The sequence below is a fragment of the Vulpes lagopus genome, chromosome 3, assembly GCF_018345385.1.
Source record: "Vulpes lagopus strain Blue_001 chromosome 3, ASM1834538v1, whole genome shotgun sequence".
NCBI classification, from domain to species: Eukaryota; Metazoa; Chordata; class Mammalia; order Carnivora; family Canidae; genus Vulpes; species Vulpes lagopus.
Window position 1 is genome coordinate 84,197,559 of NC_054826.1, and position 26,804 is coordinate 84,224,362.

General features: G+C 40.5%; 1 protein-coding gene across 4 annotated transcripts in view; it reads left to right on the forward strand.

Annotated features, from left to right (window-relative positions):
- The first annotated feature begins 13,669 nt into the window (after positions 1–13,669).
- The window catches only part of TBCE (tubulin folding cofactor E), a 78,115-nt gene continuing 64,980 nt past the window's right edge, over positions 13,670–26,804 (forward strand). For 2 of the 4 annotated variants that reach the window (XM_041750414.1, XM_041750418.1), the window contains exon 1: positions 13,670–13,767. The gene's annotated coding sequence lies outside the window, so the exon portion shown is untranslated. Of the gene's footprint in view, positions 13,768–23,176; positions 23,319–26,804 lie in introns of those variants that run through there. The other 2 variants (XM_041750417.1, XM_041750415.1) reach the window with 2 other exon arrangements.

Genomic DNA, 26,804 nt, shown 5'->3' on the forward strand with positions numbered 1-26,804 from the left:
AGACATTTGCATGCACAAGGTAAGATAGAGTTTCCAGGAAAGATCAAGCAAGGCTGGAAGTTGAACTTTGAGTTACTGACATGTAGATGATGTATAAAACCATTGGATTGAGTGACCTCACCTAGTGATAGTGTATAAATAAAGAAGGGGTTCAGCACTGATCCCTGGACATTCCACTTTCAGGAATATATATATTTTTTGAAACTGCTTTATTGATTCACATGCCATACAATTCTTTTGAACTATACAATTCAGTGGATTTTATTATATTCATGGAGTTATGTAACCATCACCACAATCTAATGTTGGAACATTTTTGCTTCCTCTAAAAGAAACCCTATTGACATTAGCATTCATTCCCCATACCCCCTACTTCACCTCCCAGCCCCCACCCTAGGCAGCTACTAATATATCTTCTGTCTCTATAGATTCACCTATCCTGGACACTTCATATAAGTGGAATCATACAACATGTGGTGTTTTGTGTCTGGCTTCTTTCACTTAGCATGGTGTTTTGAAGGTTAATCCTTGTTGTATCACAACTTCATTTCTTTTTTAGTCTTAATAATGGTCCATTGCATGGATAGACCACATTTTGTTTATCCATGTGTCAGCTGATGGGCATTTTGGTTGCTCGTACTTTTTAACTATTATGAATAATGTCGCTATGGACATTTGCATATAAGTTTTTGTGTAGACGTATTTTTTTCATTTCCTTTGGGTAATGTTATGGATTAAGTGGTCAAGTTCCACCCAAAACTCATATTTTGAAGCCTCAACCTCCAATATTTCTGTATTTGGAGATAGGGCATCTGTGGAAGTAATTATGTTTAAAAGAGGTCATAAAGGTGGGGACCTGATCCAACAGGATTGGTGTCCTTATAAGAAGCTTAGACAAGAGACAGCTGTTTTCTCTCTCTCTCTGTCATGTGAGGACACAATGAGAAGACAGCCATCTGCAAGTCAGGAAAGAAGTGCTCATCAGGAATCAAATTTGCTGGAAACTTAACCTTGGACTTGAGCCTCCAGAACTGGGAAAATAAACTTGTTTATTTCCCTAAGTCACTCGATTTAGGGTATTTTGTTGGCAGTTCAAGCCAACAGTAACAGGTAAATCCTAGAAGTGGAATTGCTGAGTCATATGGTGACCTTGTTTTACATTTTGAGTAGGGAACATATACTTAAGATATAACCCCTTAGGTGTACAAAATCTATATAAAAATATATTTACTACAGCATTACGTATAATAGACAGAAGTAACAAATGTCCATCAACATAAATTGATTAAATCACAGTCTATGAGTGTGGCAAAACTATCTATATATTATAAGGATATATGAATATAGATGTAGATACTTATAAGTATTAGCAAAATACTTTTTTTCTTTTTTCTTTTATTGATTTATTTCTTTTTTTTAAGATTTTACTCATTCATGACAGATACAGAGAGAGAAAGAGAGAGAGAGAGAGGCAGAGACACAGGCAGAGGGAGAAGCAGGCTCCATGCAGGGAACCCGACGTGGAACTCGATCCCGGGTCTCCAGGATCACACCCCAGGCCGAAGGCGGCGCTAAACCACTGAGCCACTGGGGCTGCCCTGATTTATTTCTTTTACAGATTTTATTTATTTATTCATGAGAGTCACAGAGAGAGAGAGAGAGAGGCCGAGACACAGGCAGAGGGAGAAGCTGGCTCCATGCAGGGAGCCCAATGCAGGACTCGATCCCAGGACTCCAGGATCACACCCCAGGCCGAAGGCAGATACTTAACCGCTGAGCCACCCAGGTGTTCCAGCAAAAAACTTTTTTTTACCAATAGAGAAGTGTTATTGATCCATATCACATCGTACTATTAATAGCAAATAGAGTTATAATGAAATATTATAAATAATTATGTATTACCACAATAACAGCAATAAAATTATTGGAATTAATTAGCAAAATGCTGAAATACATAATGAGACTTAATACTATGCTTAAGAATTAGGCCATACACAATAGCCAAACTGTGGAAGGAGCCTCGGTGTCCATCGAAAGATGAATGGATAAAGAAGCTGTGGTTTATGTATACAATGGAATATTACTCAGCAATTAGAAACGACAAATACCCACCATTTGCTTCAACGTGGATGGAACTGGAGGGTATTATGCTGAGTGAAATAAGTCAATCGGAGAAGGACAAACAGTGTATGTTCTCATTCATTTGGGGAATATGAATAATAGTGAAAGGGAATATAAAGGAAGGGAAAAGAAATGTTGGGAAATATCAGGAAGGGAGACAGAACATAAAGACTCCTAACTCGGGGAAACGAACTAGGGGTGGTGGAAGGGGAGGAGGGCGGGTGTTGGAGGGGAATGGGTGACGGGCACTGAGGTGGACACTTGACGGGATGAGCACTGGCTGTTTTTCTGTATGTTGGTAAATTGAACACCAATAAAAATTAAAAAAAAAAAAAAGAATTAGGCCATAACTTACAGCTTATATTCAAGAGTTCTAAATTTTTTTAAAGACTTTAATGTCTGTATAACACACAATGAAGAAAAAAGACCAGTTGGTTTCATTAATCAAATGGAGAAATAAATAAGCTGATGAAACGTCAATAGTACCTGCCAACAAATTTCATACTAAAATTCTTTGCTTTGGGACACCTGAGTGGCTCAGCAGTTGGGCGCCTGCCTTCGGCTGAGGTCATGATCCCAGGATCCAGGATGGAGTCCCGCATTGGGCTCCTGGAATCACGCATCTGGCTCCCTGTGAGCCTGCTTCTCCCTCTGCCTGTGTCTCTGCCTCTCTCTCTCTGTCTGTGTCTCTCATGAATAAAATAAAATAAAATAAAATAAAATAAAATAAAATAATTTGCTTTACTTTCTGGTAATCGAATTTGATAATATCCAACTATTTTTACTAAGCAAAATACTTTTTTTGAGATATTTGTGTTGTTCTGCCTCTCTTTTTCCCATCCTTAATTCCAGAAAGGTAGCCAGGCCATTTTGTGCTTTCTTGGCTCAGGGAAGTATTATGATTATCAAACTAAAAGAAACTTCTTGCAAGATACTTCCTTTTCTGAATTAATTTTCCTGAAGCCTGAGTCTGTGGAGGGAGTCAGGCTAGGTATCCTGGAAGAGGGCCACAGAAAAACGGAACAGTGACTTTAAGGGCAAAGAGAAAAGAAAAGAGAGGAGAGATTCTGGAAGGGGAACAAAAGCCAGGAGTTGGGATCCCTGGGTGGCGCAGTGGTTTGGCGCTTGCCTTTGGCCCAGGGCGCGATCCTGGAGACCCGGGATCGAATCCCACATCGGGCTCCCGGTGCATGGAGCCTGCTTCTCCCTCTGCCTATGTCTCTGCCTCTCTCTCTCTCTCTCTCTCTGTGACTATCATAAATAAATAAAAATTTAAAAAAAAAAAAAAAAAAAAACAAAAGCCAGGAGTTCCCATAATTGTTGCTAGTGTTCCAGGGGATGAGCAAGATTTTAGAGGATGGACTGGACATCCCCTCTCCCTTCCATATGAATTTTTCAAGGACGCAAACATTCAGTCCATAAACCCAAGAGAAATGAAAAACATATCCAGGGACACCTGGATTGCTTAGTCAGTTAAGTGTCTGACTCTTGATTTTGACTTAAGTTATGAACCCAGGGTTGTGAGATTCAGCTCCCTGTCAGGCTATGTGCTCAGCACAGTCTACTTGTCCCTCTCCCTCTGCTCTCCCCTCCTCATCTCTCTATCTCTAAAATAAATAAATAAAATCTTAAAAAATATATCCATGCAAAACCTTGTGCACAAATGTTCATAGCAGCATCCCCATGACAAGGAAGCAGAAAGGTGCTAGACTTTGAAGCTATTGTTATTAGCTTTAACAATAACTTGTCCATAGTGTTACAAAGCCTAGAAATGAGATGACCTCAGGTACCTCCTAAATCTAAAAGCTGGTAAAGTGGCCCCAAGTCTGACTAAGATCAAATTTTCTGCTAGCCCTGTGAGAATAAGGTAGAGGAAGAATATTCATCCTCTTCATGGGTGGCTCAGTCAAATATCCGACTCTTGATTTTGGCAGAGGTCATGATCTCAGGGTCCTGGGATTGAGCCCTGCATCAGGCTCCCTGCTCAGTAGGAAATGTGCTTGTCTCCCTCTCTCTCTCTCTCTCTCTCTCTCTCTCTGCCCCTCCCCCACTTGCATTCTCTGTTTCTCTAAAATAAATAAATCTTCTAGAAAAAAAAAGAGGGATCCCTGGGTGGTGCAGCGGTTTGGCGCCTGCCTTTGGCCCAGGGCGCGATCCTGGAGACCCGGGATCGAATCCCATGTCGGGCTCCCGGGGCATGGAGCCCGCTTCTCCCTCTGTCTATGTCTCTGCCTCTCTCTTTCTCTGTGTGACTATCATAAATAAATAAAAATTAAAAAAAAAAAAGAATATTCATCCTTTTCAAGATGCTAGACTGAGTATAAGTGTTGATTCTTTTTCCCCTTTGGGAGAATACTAAAAGGAAAGTGAGAGAATAAAAAGGCTAAAATATCAAAATAACATTGAGAATGGAAGGGCTCTGCTAGTGGATGAGAAATCTCAAAAAAAATTCTGGAATACAGAAAGAAGATGACTGATTAATGAAAGCAGTGTGGATAGCCATAGTTAAAAACATGTAGAGAAAAGATTAGGGCTGACATAGGATCCAATAGGCTCAGCAGAATAAGATGTATAGGCAGAATAATGCCCCCACCAAAGATGTCCATGTCTTCATCCTCAGAACTGTAAACATGGTATGTTATATGGCAAAGGGGAGTGGAGGTTGCAGATGAAATTAAGATTGCTAATCAGATGACCTTAAAATAGGAAGATGATCCTGAATTGCCCAGGTGGACAAATGTAATTACAAGGACTTTTTCAAGTGCAAGAGGGAAGCAGATGGAGAGTCAGAGAGGATGTGAAGATGGAAATGAGGTCAGAGTTATGTGATATGGAAAGGACTCAACGCACCATTTCTTTTCTTTTTTTTTCTTTTTAAGATTTCATTTATTTATTCGAGAGAGAGAGAGAGAGAGAGGCAGAGACACAGGCAGAGGGAGAAGCAGGCTCCATGCAGGGAGCCCCACATGGAACACGATCCTGGGTCTCCAGGATCAGGCCCCAAGCGAAAGGCGGCGCTAAACCGCTGAGCCACCTGGGCTGCCCCTTAATGCACCATTTCTGACCATGACGGTGGAGGAAGGGGACCATGAGCCCTGGAATACAGGTGGTCTCTAGAAACAGGAGATGGCAAGGAATGTATTTTTGGCTGGAGCCTCCAGATAGGAACACAGCCTCGCTAACACCTTGATATAGCCCAGTGAGAAGTGTTGGACTTCTTTAGAACTATGAGAATAAATTTGTTGTTTTAAGCCACTAAAATTGTGGTGATCTGTTAGATCAGTGATAGGAAACTAACTGGAACAGTGCTATGCTTGTCAACATAGAGGTTTGAAGGGATAAATATGGATGAAAACAGGAATTAATTGATGGTCTGTAAATAAAAGAATGCATTCCCCTCACTACTTCTTTCTTGTACCCCAGTGGGGAAACTAAATCATCGTTGCCAGGTATATATCCCTAAACAAAAAAGTAAGACATCTTCTTTGGAGAGCTAGAAGTCAGTTTCTTTCTTTTTTCTTTTTTTTAAGATTTTATTTATTTATTCATGAGAGAGACACACAGAGAAAGAGAGAGGCAGAAACACAGGCAGAGGGAGAAGCAGGCTCCACACAGACAGCCTGACGTGGGACTCGATCCAGGGTCTCCAGGATCACGCCCTGGGCTGCAGGCGGCGCCAAACCGCTGCGCCACCAGGGCTGCCCTAGAAGTCAGTTTCTTTGAAGAATTTGGGCAACTGGCAAAGATATTGGTGTCAAAGAGGTACACTCTTCTATTTGGTATTTAGGAGCCTCCCTGGAGCATGACGGTTGTTCCTTTCCTGCTCACATGACAGTGAGACTTACCATCAGGCAGTCTTGCCCACAGAAGCCAAGCTCCTGCTAGCTCCAATTTAGAATTTCTACTGCCTCATTTTGTGGTATAATTGGACTACCAGAAACTTTCACATTTATAGAGCATCTGCAGTATAACACAGAAAGACCAGGGTTAAAAGAAAAAAAAAAAAAAGGAAGCAAAAGCAAAAAAATTTCATTTAAAGGAAACAAATAATTAAGGAACTGAGAAAATCTTAAAATAAGACAAATCATAGTCTTAAATAGTATAATTGGAGAAATTTAAAAGATATTGTATTGACTCTGTGACAGATGTTATTTACCTACCCAGAAATCATTACTTGCTTTTTCCTATGGAAAGAACTCTAATGTTTTCTCCGTGTTTCATGGTCAGATGCTTTGGGGGGGAGGGGCAGAATTATTTTTCTCAGGAGGTCAATCTTTTTCTCTTAAGATCTTCAACTAATTGGATGAAGCCCACCTATACTAAGGAGGGCAATCTGCTTTATTGAACACTACTGATTTAACTGTTATTCTCATCTAAAACATGCCTTCATAGCAACATCTATACTAGTGTTTGACCAAATATCTGGGTGTTATGACCTAGCCTAAGTCAACACATATAATTAATCTTCACAACCAGTATGCTAAGGGGAAAAGTTGCCACGTCAGAAGGTGCCAAAAGTTCTTAAGAAGAACACCTACCACTGTGGAACATCTCCATGGAAGACTGACTCTTCCTTGCAGTGGGGCTAGGAGGAGGACCAACCCTGAAGAAGATTGTAAAATTACAATGAGAGAATTTTCTTTTGCTTTCGTTTTCTATTTAATTTATTTTTAATTTATTTTTAAATTAAAATTCAATTAATTAACATACAGTATATGTTTCAGAGTAAAGGTCAGTGATTCATGAGTCTTATATAATACCCAGTATTCATTACATCACATGCCCTCCTTAATGCCTATCACCCAGTTACCCCATCTCCCCTCCCACCTCCCCTCCCGTGATCCTTAGTTTGTTTCCTATAATTAAGAACTTCTTATGATTTGTCTCCCTCTTTGATTTCATCTTGTTTTATTTTTTCCTCTCTCTCCATGATCCTCTGTTTTGTTCCTTAATTTCCACATATGAGTGAGATCATATAATCGTCTTCCTCTGATTGACTTAGTTCACTTAGCATAATACCCTCTAGTTCCATCCACATCATTGCAATGGCAAGATTTCGGTTTTTTTCTGATGGCTGAGTAGTATTGCATTGCATATATAAACAACATCTTCTTTATCCATTCATCTGTCGGTGGTCATCTGGGCTCTTGCCATAGTTTGGCTGTTGTGGACATTGCTGCTCTAAACATTGGGGTGCAGGTGGCCCTTCAGATCACTACATTTGTGTCCTAGGGGTAAATACCCACTAGTGCAATTGTTGTGTCATAGGGTAGCTCTATTTTCAATTTTTTGAGGAACATCCATACTATTTTCCAGAGTGGCTGCACCAGCTTGCGTTCCCACCAAAAATGTACAAGGGTTCCCTTTTTTTTGCATTCTCACCAACATCTGTCATTTACGGACTTATTAATTTTAGCCATTATAACTGGTGTGAGGTGGTATCTCATTGTGGTTTTGATTTGTATTTCCCTGATGCCAAATGATGTGGAGCATTTTTTCATGTGTCTGTTGGCCATTTGTATGTCTTCTTTGGAGAAATATCTGTTCATGTCTTCTGCCCGTTTCTTTTTTTTAAGGTTTTATTTCTTTATTCATGAGAGATACAGAGAGAGAGAGAGGGAGAGAGAGAGAGAGAGAGAGAGAGAGAGAGGCAGAGACACAGGGAGAAGCAGGCTCCATGCAGGGAGCCTGATGTGGGATTCGATCCTGGAACGGTGGGGCCACGACCTGAGCCAAAGGCAGATGCTCAACTGCTGAGCCACCCAGGCATCCTTTCTGCCCATTGCTTGATTGGATTATTTGTTCTTTGGGTGTTGGGTTTGAAAGTTCTTTTTTAGATTTTGGATACTAGCCCATTACCTGATATGTCATTTGCAAGTATCTTGAAGATATTTGCAAAAAATATCTATTTTTTTAAAGATTTCATTTTTAAGTAATATCTACACCCAACAGGGGGCTCAAACTCCCAAGATCAAAATTTACACACTTCACTGACTGAGCCAGTCAGGCTGATTTTGTTTTGTTTTGTTTTAGATTTTATTTATTTTTATTTGTTTGCGAGAAAGAGAGAGAGCATGACTGAGGGGAGGAGCAGAGGGAGAAGGAGAAGTAGACACCCCACTGGCAAGGAGTGGGATGCAGGGTTCATTCCTAGGACTCCGGGATTATGACCTTAGCAGAAGGCAGACACTTAACCAACTGAGACACCCAGGTGCCCCTGATTTTGTTTTCTTAAATATTTCTCAGAATGTGCCTATGAACAATTATTCATAGCCTCAACTTTCATAGTGTCTGATTAGACACTAATAAAATCAAATAAATCTCCTGAAATTAAGTGGACTTACCTGAACTTGATCTTCTTTCAAGTTACCCCACAACTCCAAATGGCTTCTGTACTAACATAGTTGTCATGGTCCCAATAACAAAAACCAAGAAATTGTATGCAGACACTGAGAAAGTATGCAGCAGCAGAAGAACAGGCCAAGACAGATAACCAGGAAGGGAGCAATCAAAGGAGTAAGGAACTCAGGAAGGAAGAAGAGACCAGGTAATTGAAAAGAATGGTGTTATTAATCTGGGATCCATGGACTCCTTTGGGGCCTATTAATAGGCCTGAAGGGATTGATTAATGCCTGGAAATTATGGGCAAATTTTTAAAATTTTTATTTTTTTATTCATGAGAGACACAGAGAGAGAGGCAGAGACATAGGCATAGGGAAAAGCAGGCTCCCTGCATGGAGCCTGATGTGGAACTCGACCCTAGGGCCCCGGAATGATGACCTGAGCCAAAGGCAGACACTCAACCACTGAGCCACTCCGGTGCCCCAAAAAAGAGGAAAAAGAAGGGGAAGGGGGAGGGGAAGAAGGAAGAGAGGAAGGAGTAGAAGGAGGAGAAGGAAGAGAGGAAGAAAAGGAAGAAAGAACCACTAGAATTGGGGTATCTGGTTTCCAGGAGTGAACTGTTACAGTGTAATGGAGGAGAGACATCCAATAAGATAGTGACTAAAAAAAAATGTTCATAAAATATGGCAGATCTGTTCTTTGAAGAGTCATTTTTTTTAATTTTTTTTTTTATTTATTTATGATAGTCACAGAGAGAGAGAGAGAGAGAGGCAGAGACAGAGGTGGAGGGAGAAGCAGGCTCCATGCACCGGGAGCCCGATGTGGGATTCGATCCCGGGTCTCCAGGATCGCGCCCTGGGCCAAAGGCAGGCGCCAAACCACTGCGCCACCCAGGGATCCCTGAAGAGTCATTTAGCTTTGTTCCTTCAACTTCTTTTCCACTTCAACTCATGCCAGTCTGTCTTCTGATTCCAAGACTATCAAAACTGCTCTTGTCAAGGGGACACTGACGTTTATCTTGCAAAATCTAATGAGTAGTTCTCTCTCTTCATCTTTCTTGACTTCTCAGCAGGCAAACCCCCAGTCTTCAAGTTTGCACCTACCTTTCTGGCTTAACCACCATTTTCTTTAAAAAAAAAAAAAAAAAAAGATTCCATCTTGTGCCTTGAACTCATGATCCTTTTTTTTTTTTTTTAGATTTTATTTATTCACAAGAGACACACAGATAGAGAGGCAGAGACACAGACAGAGGGAGAAGCAGGCTCCATGTAGGGAGCCCAACATGGGACTCTATCCTGGGACTCCGGGATCATGCCCTGGGCCAAAGGCAGGCTCTAAACCGCTGAGCCACCCAGGGATCCCCCCTTTTTAATTTTTTTAAGTTTTTTTAATTTTTACTTTTTAATTTTTTTTTGAACACATGATCCTAAGATTGAGAGTCACATGCTCTACATACTGAGCCATCCAAGCATCCCTAAGCCATTATTTTTGTGTGTGTGCTCTAGATGAAATGACTGTAATAGTTCATAAGTGACCTGTCTGTTCACTGTCTTCCCTCTTAACTCTCCCTCTACCCTGCATCCCATCCGTGTTAACTTGCAACTAGAAAGGTCTTTAAAAACTGTTAAGTCGGGATCCCTGGGTGGCGCAGCGGTTTGGCGCCTGCCTTTGGCCCAGGGCGCGATCCTGGAGACCCGGGATCGAATCCCACGTCGGGCTCCCGGTGCATGGAGCCTGCTTCTCCCTCTGCCTGTGTCTCTGCCTCTCTCTCTCTCTCTCTGTGACTATCATAAAAAAAAAAAAAAAAAAAAAAAAATTAAAAAAAAAAAAAAACTGTTAAGTCAGTATTTCCTACTTAGGAATCTTCATATTTGCTCTTCCTTCATATTTTCCTTAGGCCTGTAATGCTCTTTTTCTATTTTTAAAAAATATTTATTTATTTATTTGAGAGAGAAAGAGAAGGAACCTGAGTGCACATGCTCCAGTGGGGAGAGGGGCAGAGGGAGAGAATCTTTAAGCAGCATCGCTGTTCAGCGAGAAAGCCAATGCAAGTCTCAGTCCCTGCAAGTCTCAGTCCCACAGCCCATGAGATCATGACCTGAGTGGAAATTGAGTCTGGAGTTCAACTGACTGAGGCATCCAGGGGCCCCTCAGATGTTGTTTTAACATTGCTGGATCCTTATCTTGCGGCTATCAGTTCAAGTACCATCATGAAAGTTGTCTTCCTCCCGTTTTTTTTTTTTTTTAAGATTTTATTTATTTAGTTGAGAGAGAGATTATAGAGGGGGGAGGAGAAGCAGACTTCTCACTGAGCAGGGAGCCCAATGCAGGACTCAATCCCAGGACCCTGAGATCATGACCCCAGCCAAAGGTAGACACTCAACCAACTGAGCCACCCAGGCACCCAAGTTATCTTCCCCTTACCTTTCTACTCTAAGTTGGTTACATCTTATTATAGTACCCTCTATTTCCTTTATTGCACTTAGCACAATCTGAAATTATTTATTTCATTTATGTATCATCTGTCTCACACCATTAGAATGTAAGTGTCCCAGGACTGGAGCACTGCATCTCTTTTTCACTGCTAGATCTCCAATGCCTAAAAAATGGTATTTGGTGCAGAGCTGGCACTCACTAAATATTTACCAAATGCACCAATGGTGAGATTCAAAAGAGATTCCATTGCAAATATTCAGTATTTTAAGTTTGAGGTTTTTCTATAATATTTTAAATATGGCCTCAATTTTTATTTATTTTTAAAGATTTTAGTTGTCTATTTATTAGAGAGAAAGAGAGAGAGAGAGCAGGGGGAGGAGCAGAGGGCAAGAGACAAGCAGACTCTGCACTCAGCACAAAGCCTGACTCAGGGCTCGATCTCATGATCCTGAGACCATGACCCTAGCCAAAATCAAGAATTGGAAGCTCCATTGACTGAAAACCCAGGTGCCGCTTAAATATGAGTTTTACAACAAAGGTTGAGAATCAGTCCTATCAACCTTTGCTGTAGAGAAATCAAGGGATAAGGGGACTGAGAAATCACCTTGGTGATTTGAAGTCAATGGTGAAGCCAGAAGGCCAGGCTGAAAGGGATAAAAGTGAAAAGGAGGTAAAGAATGAGAAACAGAATGTACATTCCTCTTTGAGGGAGAGATTCAGCAGAGAAAGCAGTTCAAGTAGATAACCTAGTTGAGGTAGGATAAATGTGACAAGAAAAGGATTGAAGACAGAGGCATCATTATTTCACTATAGACAAAACTGGGCAAATATTGTCACAATTTAGTGGAGAGAAGAAATTATTTTACAAAGAAAAAGAAGATTTATGCTTTTTGTATCTGTTGTGGGGTGGTCTGAATTTGGCAGATGCCAAATAATTTTCAAGAACTGTCTTTTCTCAGGCAAAAAGACAATTTAAAAACCTTCATGTTGGGGTACCTGGGTGGTTTAGTCGGTTAAGCATCTGCTTTCCTCTCAGTTCATGATCCCTGGGTCCTGAGATGGAGCCCCAAATGCTTCTCCTTTTCCCTCTGCCTGTCCCCCTGCTTGTGCTTGCTCACCCGCTTTCTCTCTCTCTGTCAAATCAATCAATAAACCACTCAATCTTAAAAAATTTTTAAAAACCTTTCTGATTAAAAAGTCTATAGCTCTCTTTCGGACATATATGAATGTCAGTAAATAATTTACCTTGTGCAGACCGGGTAGCTCAGCGGTTTAGCGCCGACTTCTGCCCAGGGCCTGATCCTGGAGACCCAGGATTGGGTCCCACGTTGGGCTCCCTGCATGGAGCCTGCTTCTCCCTCTGCCTGTGTCTCTGCCTCTCTCTTTCTCTTGCCTCTTATTAATAAATAAATAAAATCTTTTTTAAAAATTACCTTTATTCTACTACAGTTTTTATCTAAATTAGGGTTAAAAGTACCCTCCAACGTTCATGAGTGCAAGAAGCTTGGTCAAAATAAAGTGATAGGGATCCCTGGGTGGTGCAGCGGCTTGGCGCCTGCCTTTGGCCCAGGGCGCGATCCTGGAGACCCGGGATCGAATCCCACGTCGGGCTCCCGGTGCATGGAGCCTGCTTCTCCCTCTGCCTGTGTCTCTGCCTCTCTCTCTCTCACTGTGTGCCTATAATAAATAAATAAAAATTAAAAAAAAATAAAGTGATAAACCCATCAAAGTCAAGCCTATGGTCTAACAAAATCAGGTTTATTAACTTGCTGAAACAAGTAAGACCACACACCAGAATAACTGTCTAACTGAAAAAAAAAGGGAGGGGGGAAGAGACAGGGATAGCATAGGATTGGGTGGAGTATAGGTAAGAATTGAGCAGGCTCTGGTTTGGGCTATGAAGCCAACTTTAAGGTCTAGAATCCTTGAGAACTACAAAGTCAAATTAAATATGGGATGGTATGTCTAAAAACCCCTTATCTGAAGTTCTATACCTGGATTGGAAAAGTATCAAAATGACCTACCTGACTCAGCTCAGTCAGGCAGGACAGGGATAGTCCATTCTTACTGATAGAATTTCAAACAACAAAGCTTTTCAGAAGGTTTTTGAAGGTTTTTCACCCTACATCCTTTTATTAATCAACAAAAGCAGTTTTTACAGATTCACAATGGGTATCTATCTCTATGTACTGAAATTCTTCGCAACTTTAAGATTCAGCATAAATGTTACCTCCCTGAGTTATTATTCAATTTCCCTTGGGTGGGTGAAAGGCCTCTTATTTTCAACCAGTGGTAACAACATCACAGGTATTATGTACTTTAATCATGTACCAGACCCCATTAAATGTCTGTGTCATCTCATTTGATCCTCACAACAAACCATTTGATCCACTGAGCTAGCTACATAGAAAACTCATGCCTATGGAATTTGCTCTATTATCGGATGTATTTTCATTTTGCCTTATTATCATCATCAGTATTATTATTTTTAGTTTTTGAAGCATCAGCACTCTTTCTGAGACCACATGCTTTCTATGCGGTAGACTCTCAATACACAGGGTACTGAATAACAAGTAAACTGGAACATGCACTTTCATTGGGTTGTTCTGCCACCCTGGGCTTGGGGGAATCTTCCGGGCAGCGCAGGGGTAGAGAGGTTGCCTAGGTCTGGGTGGGTGGACCAAACCTCCCGTTCTCCGAACCCTCGCCTGTAATCTTCACGCCCGAGCTCCAGCAGCTCAGCTCGTCCCGCGGAGGCGGGACTTCCTGTCTTCCTAAAGAAGTACTTCCGGCCAGAGCCGGAAGCCTCGCTACGGGCCGGCGCGCGTGCGGGGCGCGCCTACGACCGCCTGGGCTAGCCGCGGGCAGGTGAGCTTCGGGGGCGCTGAGGGGCTGCAGGGGCTGCAGGAGCTGCAGGAGCTGCAGGAGCCAAGCGTTCGTGGCTGGCCTGTGGCCGGTGCGTCACCCTGCGGGGCTTCGGTGCTCCTGTGCCCTCCTAGAAATTCCTCGGGTTGTCGGAGTCGGGCGTTGCCTGCTGCCTGCCGCCCCGCCCCGACCCCGGCGCGCGGGCGGGGAGGGAGGCCGGCCGGGGGCGGCAGCTCGGGCGGCGGGCGTGGGAGCCGAAAGGCCGGTGCCGCCCAGCGGGCGCGGAAGAGGTGGAATTGCTCGGGTTAGAGAAGCAGCCCTCGAGTTCCAGATCCTTGATCAGACGAAGGAGAAGTCACGGGAAGTAGGCGGAGAAGTAGTGCTGACCTCCAGCCGGGGCGGGTCCGCACCGGGCTGTGATATCCGCGTCCCCAGAGGAACGGCAGCCCGCCGGGAGGACAGGGTTCACAGGGGCCAGACTGTTCAGGCGAAGACGGAAGAGATCGAGATTAAGAGAGCTGACTTCTTGTGTGTCTGACGTTAGTATAGCCAAGGCCGCTGCCATTTGATATGTCTCAAGGCTGCCCGCCGGTTTGCTTTTCACCTTTCTCTCTGCTTTTATAAACAGCGTACCACTGGGTGTTTTTTGAAAACCCGGGTTGGCAGTCTCTGCCTTTTGACAGGCGACGTTTTTTACTTACTCTTTGTCATTACAGAGATATTTGTTCAGGCCCAAACTTTTGGAGTATTATTTACTCATCTCTTTCATGCCACACATGTAACCTATCAGCAGATCCTGTGCTTCGCCTTCAAAATCTGTCCAGACTCCCGACCCTTTCTCACCACTTCACTTGTCCAATTTACAAGCTGTCTCTCACCTGGATTACTTCAGTGGCCACCTAACTTGTCTGCTTTTTCTTCCTTTTAGTCTTTTCTCCTCACAGCATCTAGAGTGATCCTCCTACCAAAAAAATCCTCTTAAAAAAACCCTGCAGGAACTACCCATTTCACTCGGAGTAAAAGCAAAGGTTGGTAGAGTGGCCCCGAGGTCCTTAAGATCGCCTCCTGCTTCACCTCTAATCTCCTCTCTTGCTACTCCTCTTTGCTCTACTGTATGGCCTCAAGCACATCCCAGCCTCAGGATATTTGCGCTTGGGGTTCCTTTGCCCGGAATGCTCTCCCCTCATCTGTCACATGGTTCGATCTTCCTTCATATTTTTTTGGAATATTCCTTCTCAGTGAGGTCCTCTCCAACATATGCTTCCCTTACAGCTCCATTGCACTTATTGTCCTTGTGCTTACCATCATATTTATGGCATGCCACGTGGTTTATTTATTTATCTGGGTTACTGTGTTTCCCCCACTGGGGTAGAAGCTTCATGAGGTCAGATATTTTTATATGTTTAGTTTACTGCTGTATTCCTAGTGCTTAAAACAGTATCTGGGTTTTAGTAGACTTTCCATAATGGTTGAGTGAATGGCTTTGGACTTGTTCTGCCATCTACATTATGTACTTTCTGTGCTTTTTTTTTTTTCTCCTTGCCTTTTTTTTTTTTAATTGAAGTTTGATTTTGTTTTGTCTTTTCATTTTTTTTCCTGTTTGTCTTTCAAACATATATTACTCTGCTCTATTTCTGTACTTATAGGGCTAATCTTTTAATTTTAATTTTTAATTTCACTATGCATACTTAAATTGAACCTAATTCAATCTTAAGCAAACCTTAACCCTGTAGAACAATATTGTTTTTACCTTTAAGTTATGGATTTTATTTTATAGATTTTATTTATCTATTTGAGAGAGAGAGAGAGAGAGTGAGTGAGCATGAGCAGGGTGAGGGGCAGAGGGAAAAGCAAACTCCCCACTGAACGGGATCCCAATATGGGCCTCATTCTGGGACTCCGGGATCATGACCTGAGCTGAAGGCAGGTGCCTAACCTGCTGAGCCACCCAGGCATCCCTAAGTTATGGATTTTAAACAGGCTTCTTGGATCATCTCAATACTTATTTTGTAAGATGTAAATGTTCAACAATAAAACTAGAGTTGTTACTATTTTCTGGTGGTTTTGATTTTTTTTCTTTTTGATTTATTAAATTCAGTTTATCTTACAGTTTATTTTTTCAAAGATTTATTTATTTGGGAGAGAGAGAGACAGAGATAGAGACAGTGCCTGGGGCCAGGAGAAGAGGCAGAGAGAGTCCCAAGCAGATTCCACGCTGAGCCTGGATACCCATGGAGGGCTTGAAGTGGGCTCAATCTCACAACCCTGAGATCCCAACCTGAGCAGAAATCAAGAGTCAGATGCTCAACCAACTGTGCCACCCAGGCCCCCTTCACACACTTTAATAGACTATTTTTTGCACACTTAGCACTTCAGAGTTTATTTTTAAAAAATATATGCTACTTCCCTACTTTAGCATTTTACTGGGAAATATGCAAGAGAGTCCACTAGAAAACAATATGGTAGTAAGTGTGAAATGAATATGAATCAGAATGAAACTAAAAATACACTATATGTTAACTGACTTGAATTTAAGAAAAAAAAAAAAAAAAAAGGGAATATGACCCAGAGTAAATAGGGTCTACCGGAAAGGAGAAACTTCATAGTTTGCCAGTTATGAGGAGTGGCTGGGATGGATTTGTGGAGGAGTGATTTGAGGAGATTTGCTGATATTTGAAAGTGTTTAGAGAAGGGGCACAAAGTTATTGATTAATTTTCTCTTTCATATAAGTTTGTCATAAAAATTGTGGGTTTGGTGTAGATTTAAGTTATTGGTGTCGTAGAGAGAAGGCCTGCCTATGGCCTCTTAGGAAGTGCTTAAAGCTTTTTGGAGGACCTACTAAAAATTACATGAGATGATTCAGTATGTGGAGGCAAAGAAACTACTGTGAGGATGCAGTAAACTTGGAGACAGGCTTTGACATTAGGCATAAAAGGACAGCAAGACATTATGGTAAGTGAAATAAGCCAGTCACAAAGACAAATGCTGTTTGATTCTACTTATGTGAGATACCTAGCGTCAAGTTCATAGAAAGTAGAGGCAGGGTAGAGAGAGGGATATGGGAGTTGTTTTACTGAGTATAGAGTTTCAGTTGGGCCAGATGAGAAAATTTTGGTGATTGGTTGCACAACAATGTGAATATATCTAATGCCACTGAACTATACCCTTAAAAATGATTAAGATGATACATTTTATGTGTATTTTACTACAAATAAAAATAAAAACCTTTTTTAAAAAGGACAGCAGACAAGTTTGTTAAAAATTGGGCTGAATAGCAGGTCCCTCACTGGCTCAGTTGGTAGAGCATGCGACTCCATCTTGGGGTTGTGAGTTTGAGCCCTGCATGGAGTGTAGTGCTTACTTAAAAAAAAAAAAAATTGGGTTAAATATTTGGAAATTGTTACATTTGGGGTGGTAATTTAAAAGCAGATGATATTTTGCCCTTAAATGTTTAAAGATACCCGTGTTCTCTAGTTTCTCCAGTGAGACTGCAATCAATGAAACCTTTGTACATTTCCCTACCTAGAAATTTTTTTTTCTTACTTTTTGCTCTCCATGGCATAGTTTCCACATGGAGGCTTCTCTCACTCTTAACCCATATCGTTTCTTCTCAATCACTGTATTTGGTCCTTGCATTTTTAATTGTAGGTCTTAGTGTTTTGCTGTTGGTTATCTCTCCCAACTAGACTGTAAGTTCCTTATAAGAACATGTCTTCTACTTCCTTGTATTCTTTGTGACAGAAAGGCTAATAAATGTAAGGGTTCATAGCTTGTTAGTGTCTGAGCCAAGATCACTATCTGGAGCTCCTAAAAACTGATAACTGAGTTTTCTGTTCGATAGGTGTCAGTGTGTGAACGATCTTCGGACTTCACACCAATTATTTTGGTACAATTTTGAATGAACATCAGAGGAAGACTTAGCGGCATATATTTGGAAAGATAATGAAAGTCGTATTAAAAACTTTTTTCTAATTATTAATTCACAAAGTGCTAGTATTTTTATCTTTTCTGTTGTGCATCAGATGTCTTTTTGGATCTCTTGGTGGTTAAAGAAAGTGGGAAATGTGATAACTGATTTTGGAATCCAAACCTTTGAGCAGTAGCTTACTGTGATTAAACTATGTCAGCTACTGCTATTCTGAACTTGTAATATATTTCTTTGAATTTATTTTTTTTATTATTTATTTATGATAGTCATACAGAGAGAGAGAGAGAGAGAGGCAGAGACATAGGCAGAGGGAGAAGCAGGCTCCATGCACTGGGAGCCCGACGTGGGACTCGATCCCGGGTCTCCAGGATCACGCCCTGGGCCAAAGGCAGGCGACAAACCAGGCATCCCAGTATCAGTTATTTTTAGAAGAATTGAAGAAATTGTTAATATTTTGAATGAATATTTGCAGGCAAGATAAAGAAAATGAAAGCACTGTGTAAAGAGCTATATAATTTAGTTTAAATAATTTACTTTGTTGATGTTGGAGACTTACCACCAAACTCCTCTCATGTCCTCAAATTTTGTTTGATTATTTATGTTGGATAAAGACCCCATTAGCAGTCTGATAAAGCCTGTGAGCTCTTTAGATTTTTTGTTGTTGGTGGTGGTTTGGTTTGTTTGTTTGTTTGTTTGTTTGTTTGTTTGTTTTTAAGTTTATTTGAGTGAGTGAGAAGAGCAAGAGAGCTAGAAAGAGCGAGAGAAAGCACAAGTGGGGGCGGGGAGGGGGAGAAGCAGATTCCTCGCTGAGCCGGGAGCCCAATGTGTAGCTCCATCCCAGGACCCCGGAATCATTACCTGACCTGAAGGCTGACTGAACCACCCAGGCACCCCAGAATTTTTTTTTAAGATTTTTATTTATTTTATTCATAGACAGAGAGAGAGAGAGAGAGAGAGAGAGAGAGAGAGAGAGGCAGAGACACAAGCAGAGGGAGAAGCAGGCTCCATGCAGGGAACCCGACTTGGGACTCTATCCCGCGTCTCCAGGATCACACCCTGGGCTGCAGGTGGCGCTAAACCGCTGCGCCACCGGGGCTGCCCAATTTTGGTTTTAAGATTTTATTTTTAAGTAATTTCTATATCCAATGTGAGACTCGAATCAGAACCCTGAGATCAAGAGTCACACACTTTACTGGCTGAGCCCATTGGGTGCCCCTAAAATGTTTTTTAAATGTTTTTAAATACAGAAAACACATAGGATTTCATTTAAAAAAACTTAAAAAACTCAGCACCCCAAACCCAAATAATCCAGTTAAGAAATGGGCAGATTATACGAATAGATATTTTTCCAAAGAAGACCTACAGATGCCTAACAGACACATGAAAAGATGATCAGCCTCAGTCACCATCAGGGAAATAAAAATCAAAACCGCAATGAAATACCACCTCAGACTTGTCAGAATGGCTAAAATTCACAACACAGGAAACAAGGTAAGGATGCGATCCAGCAATTGCACTACTTGCTGGATCCAAAGGATATAAAAATACAGATTCGAAGAGAGTACATGCACCCCGATGTTATATCAGCATTATCAACAAGAGCCAAATTATGGAAAGAGCCCAAATGTCCATCCACGGATGAATAGATAAAGAAGATGTGGAATGAATATATATATTCATACATACACATACACCATGAATATTACTCAGCCATATGTTGAAATCTTGCCAATTGCAACAATGTGGTTGGAGCTAAAGAGTATAATGCTAAGCAAAATAAGTCAGAGAAGAACAAATACCATATGATTATACTCCTGTGTGACTTAAGAAAGAAATATAGAGGGGGGAAACAAGACTCCTAATTATAGGGAACTAACTGATGGTTTCCAGAGGGCAGGTGGGTGGGGGATGGGTGAAATAGGTGATGGGGATTAAGGAGGGCACTTTGATGAGCACTGGATGTTGTATGGAAGTTCTGAATCACTAAATTCTGCCCCTGAAACTAATACTACCCTGTATGTTAACTAACTGAAATTTAAATAAATAAAAACTTAGGAGAGAAAAAAAATACGTAAGACTTCAAGTGAAATTCAGTTATGTGAAATAGTTATCAAAATACTTAAAAACTACTATTATAATTTTGAAATGGTGATGCGTGCCAAGTATATCTGGAGATATCTGTAATAGCTGTAATGTGATATAAAATATGTATGATCACAGGTGCTGCTAATCCAATTGATTTTTTTGACCTATGTGCACAATTTTGGAAAATGCTAAATTTCAGTTAGAAATTAGTGAAAATCTTCAGTTAGAAGATACCTTGAGAACCTATGTACTTACAGTAAAAAAAATACCTCACTTAGTCTCTGTCCAGGTAATCAGCCCAGTACTCCAACTACCTGATGAAAATGAAGTTTCACTGTTCTTGTTAGTTGCCCCTGATCCCCAGTTGCATGACTTGTACTATATGTTTCTTTGACCAGGCTTCCTAGATGCAATCTTTGGGTTTCTGAGAAACATCCACTTGGACTGCCCACTGTTGTGGGGATTCCCACTTATTCCCACTTATTGGGAGAGCCATCTATATTTTCTTGAATCCATTAATGCCAGGTATTAACCATGACCTCCCTTCTTCAGTCTGAACTTCTGGTGGTCATGACTTAACCATGTAGATATATTTCCTCACATCTTTTTCCCCCCAGTTTTTATTTATTAATTTATTTATTTATTTTAGAGAGAGTGAGGAGTGGTGGAGAGGAGGGGGAGAGAAAGAGGCAGAGAATTCCAAGTAGACTCCATGCTGAGTGCAGAGCCAAACATTGGGCTTGATCTCATGACCCGTGTGATCATGATCTGTGCTGAAACCAAGAGTCCAATGCCTAACCAACTGAGCCACCCAGGTGCCCCCCCATCTTTTATTCCTAATAAGTGTGGATAATAACTCAGATCTGAGCCCACCTCCTTTCTTGTCTTCCCAGATAATGATCAGCCCTATCCTAAAGTAGTTTGCTTCTCAGAATGAAGAAAAATAGTTACCAATAGGAATCAAGAAAACATTATTGAAAGGAATGGATACTAAAATGTTATAAAGAGGGAAACATTGCTCATAACAGTATTGAAATTGGATGCTGTTGAGAAGAAAGAGTGTTATATAGAACCATAAAGATCCATAAAGGGACTCCTGGGTGGCTCAGCAGTTGAGCATCTGCCTTTGGCTCAGGGCATGATCCCGGTCCAGGGATCGAGTCCCACGTCAGGCTCACTGTGAGGAGCCTGCTTCTCTCTCTGTGTATGTCTCTGCCTCTCTCTGTGTGTCTCTCATGAACAAATAAATAAAATCATTTTTTTAAAAAAGCTATACACACACACACACATATGGAAATAGCCAAAAGATTTTAGGAGGAAGTTGTGCAAAAGCACCATACCTGAATGTATGGTCTCAAATTTCCTTTCCAGGAAGATAAATGCGATACTGTGAATATCAATCACTACAATTTGCTGGGATAAATTCATTATTGGAATGGAGATCTTTGTCTTTCTTCACAAAAATCCAGTATATAATTTGAGAGCTAAAGAGTGTGTATCAGGAAGATTATATATATGTGTGTGTATATATATGTACACAGATACATACTTGTTTGGGGCCAAGAGTCATGTCATTAGAGTAAAAAGCATGAGAGACAGTAAAAGGACTAAGGAGTAGAAGAGATCTATAGATTTTGCTATACATCACTTGGTAAGGAGAATAAGGTTGTTGCTTTTATAGAGTATAAAAGAAGCACAAAATTATAAAAGGCACAAAAATAAGATAAATGATGGAAGATTTCAGCTGTCTTAAATTCTGCTAGAAGCTTATCTTTGGAAAGGACCTAATTTGTGTGAGTGTGGGGCAAGGTGGAGGTAGGGAGAAGGGGCCATGTAAGTTTATTAGAAGAAACAAAATGAGAGGAAAGATTTCTTTGTTTTGAATTCTCATCAACAAGGAAGAAGAAACAGGTGAAGTGGAAGAGCCTGAAATATTGTGGAAAAAGAAACTATTTTTGAGAGTTTTCCCAAATGACTAAGATGTTGGATATAATCAAACTCCTGGGGATCCCTGGGTGGCGCAGCGGTTTGGCGCCTGCCTTTGGCCCAGGGCGCGATCCTGGAGACCCGGGATCGAATCCCACATTGGGCTCCCGGTGCATGGAGCCTGCTTCTCCCTCTGCCTGTGTCTCTGCCTCTCTCTCTCTCTCTCTCTGTATGACTATCATAAATAAAAAAAAAATAAAAAAAAAAAAACTCCTTCCCAGGGCAAAAGGTATATTTTGAAAAATGGAGAAGAAATATTCTTAATGATTCAGTGTCCCAATTAAAGATTTTATTTACTTTAGAAAGAGAGAGATAGAGTGCATGTGCATGACCAAATATGAGCAAGGGGCAGAGGGAGAGAATCTCAGGCTGATTCCCCACTGAGTGTAGAGCCCAATGTGGGGCTCGACCTCACAACACTGAGATCTTGACCTGACCCAAAATCAAGAGTTGGATGCTTAACTGGCTGAGCCACCCAGGCACCCTCAGTGTCCCAATTAAAGCTGAAGCAAATCAAAACTCTACAAAACTTAAAATTTTGGGAATTAAATTTCCCATTATTTTTTTAATTGGGCTAAAATACAGATAATATTGACCATCTTTTTTAAGATTTTTTTTTTTAAATTTTATTTATTTATGATAGGCACACAGTGAGAGAGAGAGAAGCAGAGACATAGGCAGAGGGAGAAGCAGGCTCCATGCACCGGGAGCCCGACATGGGATTCGATCCCGGGTCTCCAGGATCGCGCCCCGGGCCAAAGGCAGGCGCCAAACCGCTGCGCCACCCAGGGATCCCCTTTTTTAAGATTTTAAGTAATCTTTACACCCAGCATGGGCTTGAATTCACAACCCTGAGTTCAAGAGTGGCATGCTCCACTGACTGAGCCAGACGCCCCACACCATTTGAACAATTTTTAAGTGTACTACAGTTTAGTAGTGTTAAGTATATTCATATTACTGTGCAACCATCCCCACCATCTGTCTCCAGAACTTTCATTTTTCAAAACTGAACCTTAGGCATTAACACTTTCCCTCTCCTCACAGCCCTTGGCAACCAGAATTCTACTTTCTCTCTCTATGAATTTGACTACTTTAGATGCTTCTTTTAAGTAGAATCATACAGTATTTGTCTTTACTGGCTTATTTCACTTAGCATGATGTCCTCAGAGTTCATCTATGTTGTAGCATGTACCAGAAATCCCTTCTTAAAGCTGAATAACATTCCATCATATGCTTACACCACATTGATATTTGGATTGATATATATTTTTTTTTTAGATTTTAGTTTTAGTTTTAGATTTTAGTTTTTTAGATTTAAGCAGTTAAGTTGATATTTGTATTGATATATATATATTTTTTAGATTTTATTTATTTATTCATGAAAGACACAGAGAGAGAGGCAGAGGCACCGGCAGAGGGAGAAGCAGGCTCCACACAGGAAGCCTGATGTTGGACTTGATCCTGGGACTCTGGAATCACACCCTGAGCCAAAGGCAGACGCTCAACCACTGAGCCACCTAGGCGTCCCTGGATTGATATTTGGATTAGCTCTTTGTGAGTAATAGCACTGTGGACATGGTTGTAAAATATCTGCTTGTGTCCTTCCTTTCAGTTCTTTTTAAAGTATTTTATTTGAGGGATTATGTAGTCATTTCATGGTGAAGAGCATATAGGAAACGGTTTAGATTTTAAAAACAGATTGAGAAAAGGACCAATAAACCAACAGGAAAATAGGTAAAGGATGCGAACAGGTAGTTTAGAGAAAGGGGAATCAAAATGAATAGATGCCCAGTTTCCCTCATAAAAGGAATTGTAAATAAAATGCATGTTTCACTTATCAGACTGACAGGTTACCAAAAATTTGTTAATCTGGAAGGGCAATGTGATGATACAGGGGCTCATATAGTGCTAATGGGATATAAATTGGTATAGCCACTAAAAAGGGACATTTGTTATTACTTATCAACATTAAAAGTGCTCATACCCTTTGATTTAGCAATACCCATTTTGAGAGTGTTTCCTGCAGATGTTTTTGCATGGGTATAAAAACATAAATGAGTAGGTTTAATCTTTGCAGTATTATTTGTAATAGCAAAAACTTGGGAGTAACCTAAGTCTATCAGTTTGAAGACTGGTTAAATCATGGTGTATTTATACAAATACTATGCAGCCACATAAGATTTAAAAAAATTTAACTTTCGAGGTTATATTATTGAATGAAAATGTAAGGAACAGGACCACATATATAGTATGGTGTCATTTGTGTAAAGAACAAAATGGCTTGTATAAGCATAAAATGTGTATGTTTATGTCATAAAGCTGTTGCCAATGGGAAAAGATAATGACAAGCAGGAGTGGAAGGGAAGCTTTCACTATATTCCCTTTTATACTTTTGAGTATCATCTATTTAAAAAATTAAGTGAGAAAGATAGGCCTAGAAAAATACGAGGATGACTAAAATGGAAAAAGAGACCATTTAACTAGTGACTTTCAGACACTTGAATAGACTTAAGAAAAATATCAGTAAGGTTGTGCCTTGAAATCAACTTGTAAAAAAATGTGAAGATGGGAAAAAAAGCTTTTAGAATTGATTTAGACTAAAAAGTAGTACAAGAAAGTCTACTCCTTGGGTCTAATAGTATATGTCTTTTAACTTAAATCCTGAATGGATTTAAGGAACCCTATGTTCCTTGGAACATAGGAAGCACCCAGATACTCACTGCCTTTGTTTAATGATTGTTAATATCTTGCCACCTTTGCTTCATCTTTTAAAAATATTTTTTTAAATTTGTTGTTTAAATTCTGTTTGCCAACATGTAGTATGATGCCCAGTGCTCATCCCATCAAGTGCCCGTCTTAAAAATATATTTAATGTAGCATAAGAGATGACAGAAAAGTGGCAGATTGATTCAGTTTCTTATCTTTTGTCATTTCTATGGAGAATGATTTCCTGTCTTGTCAAAAAAAAAAAAAAAAAGTCTGGGGATCCCTGGGTGGCGCAGCGGTTTAGCGCCTGCCTTTGGCCCAGGGCGCGATCCTGGAGATCCGGGATCCAGTCCCACGTCGGGCTCCCGGTGCATGGAGCCTGCTTCTCCCTCTGCTTCTCTCTCTGCCTCTCTCTCTCTCTGTGACTATCAAGAATAAATAAAAATTAAAAAAAAATTAAAAAAAATTAAAAAAAAAAAGTCTGGTTAAAAGCATGTTGAAGATAAAAAGACATAAGATAGTATTTGGCCATTTTGAATTCGTCTATTCTAGGGGCGCCTGTGTGACTCAGTTTGTTAAGCATCTGCCTTCCGTCTGGGTCATGATTTTGGGGTCCTGGGATGGAGCCCTGGATCCATGACAGGCTACCAGTTCAGCAAGGAGTCTGCTTGGCCCTCTCCCTCTGTCCCCTCCCCCACTTATGTGTGTACTTGCACCCTCTCTCAAATACATAAGTAAATCTTTAAATTAGTCTGTATTCCAGGAGAAATTACATCTAGAAATTTATGAAACAACTGGCAAATATGATTGTAAAAATTCCTGTTCATAACCTTTACAGAATAATGAACAAGGGGAACTAGAACTTCTAGGAAAGATGTTTTGTGAACATTTAGAAGTGATCCTAAGGAGCTAGGAAGAGTTTAGTGAGTCTTGGCTAAATTTACTTTTTTGTTGGTTTGGATTGTAATTCCCTGGCAGGCCAGGGAAACTTGCAGAGAACAGTGCATTATTTCCTTTCTCTTTTCATCATCTTTCCTTTCCGCCCCTCCTCATTATTATTAATAGAACAAATAACTATTCCTTTCAAATATATTCCTACAACTCAGGTGTGTAAGTAAAAGAGGATATGTCTTCCCTTATCCCATGCCTCTGACTGACAGTATATTCTGGGACTGATGGTGGGGTTGGATTTCAGGAGAGCATTTCACAAAGTTCATGATGTTCTTGCATGTGAACTGGATAATAGGAGGACTTTTAACTAAAATAACATTTTACCTACAATTTGTATGGGTTCTGTCTTTGGTCAGGGGTTATATATATATATATATATATATATATATATATATATATATGTCATATGTATGTAACACAGACATATATTGTCTTTGATCTTAGAAAAAAATGGATAGGACAGAACTGGGAGAAGTAACTAATGTTGGATTGTTCAATGTGTAATATATATAAATGTAGAGTCCTACATTTACACATCATGTTATGATGTATTAAGTCCTACCTCAATAATTAGTTATGCAGGGGGCACCTGGCTCAATAGTAGAGTGTACAACTCTTGATCTTGGGGTTGTGAGTTCAAACCCCAATTGGGTATAGAGATTGCTTTAAAAATAAGTTAGCTGTACAAGAATAGGATAGAGAAGACCTGATTTGAAAGTTCTTCATGAGAATTTATGACTATAGAAACAAGTAAACGAGTTGATTTTCTCTTAGTGTCAGTGTCAGTATGTAACCTTTTTTTGATGAATGGATGGTTTGGCCATGGCTTTCTCAAATCTTAAATATATTAATTCACTTGGAATGTCTCAGTTTTTCCCAAGGAGATACTTCAAAGGACAAGAATAACTTAAAAATGAAAGGTGTTTTTAACTGTTTTCTTTGGGATAGTAAACAATGGAAACATATAGCAATAGAGAAATGATTAGGTAAGTTGTGGTATCCATAGGTCAACATTGAAGAGATTAATGTGGTGATTCTGTGGTATACAGAAAATGTTAATAAAAGAAGTAGGGCAGCCTGGGTAGCTCAGCGGTTTAGTGTCGCCTTCAGCCCAGGGCATGATCCTGGAGACCCTAGAGTCCCAGGTCAGGTTCCCTGCATGGAACCTGTTTCTCCCTCTGCCTGTGTCTCTGCCGCTCTCTCTCTTTCTCTCTGTCTCTCTGTCTCTCGCTGTGTCTCTCACGAATAAATAAATAAAATCTTTTAAAATAAATAAAGTAGAACAGACATTATATATCTATTTCAATTGTAAGAAAATTCTATTTACATCTTAATGAAAATTGAAAAAGGCATTTAAAACTAGTGACAACTTTAAGCAAAATT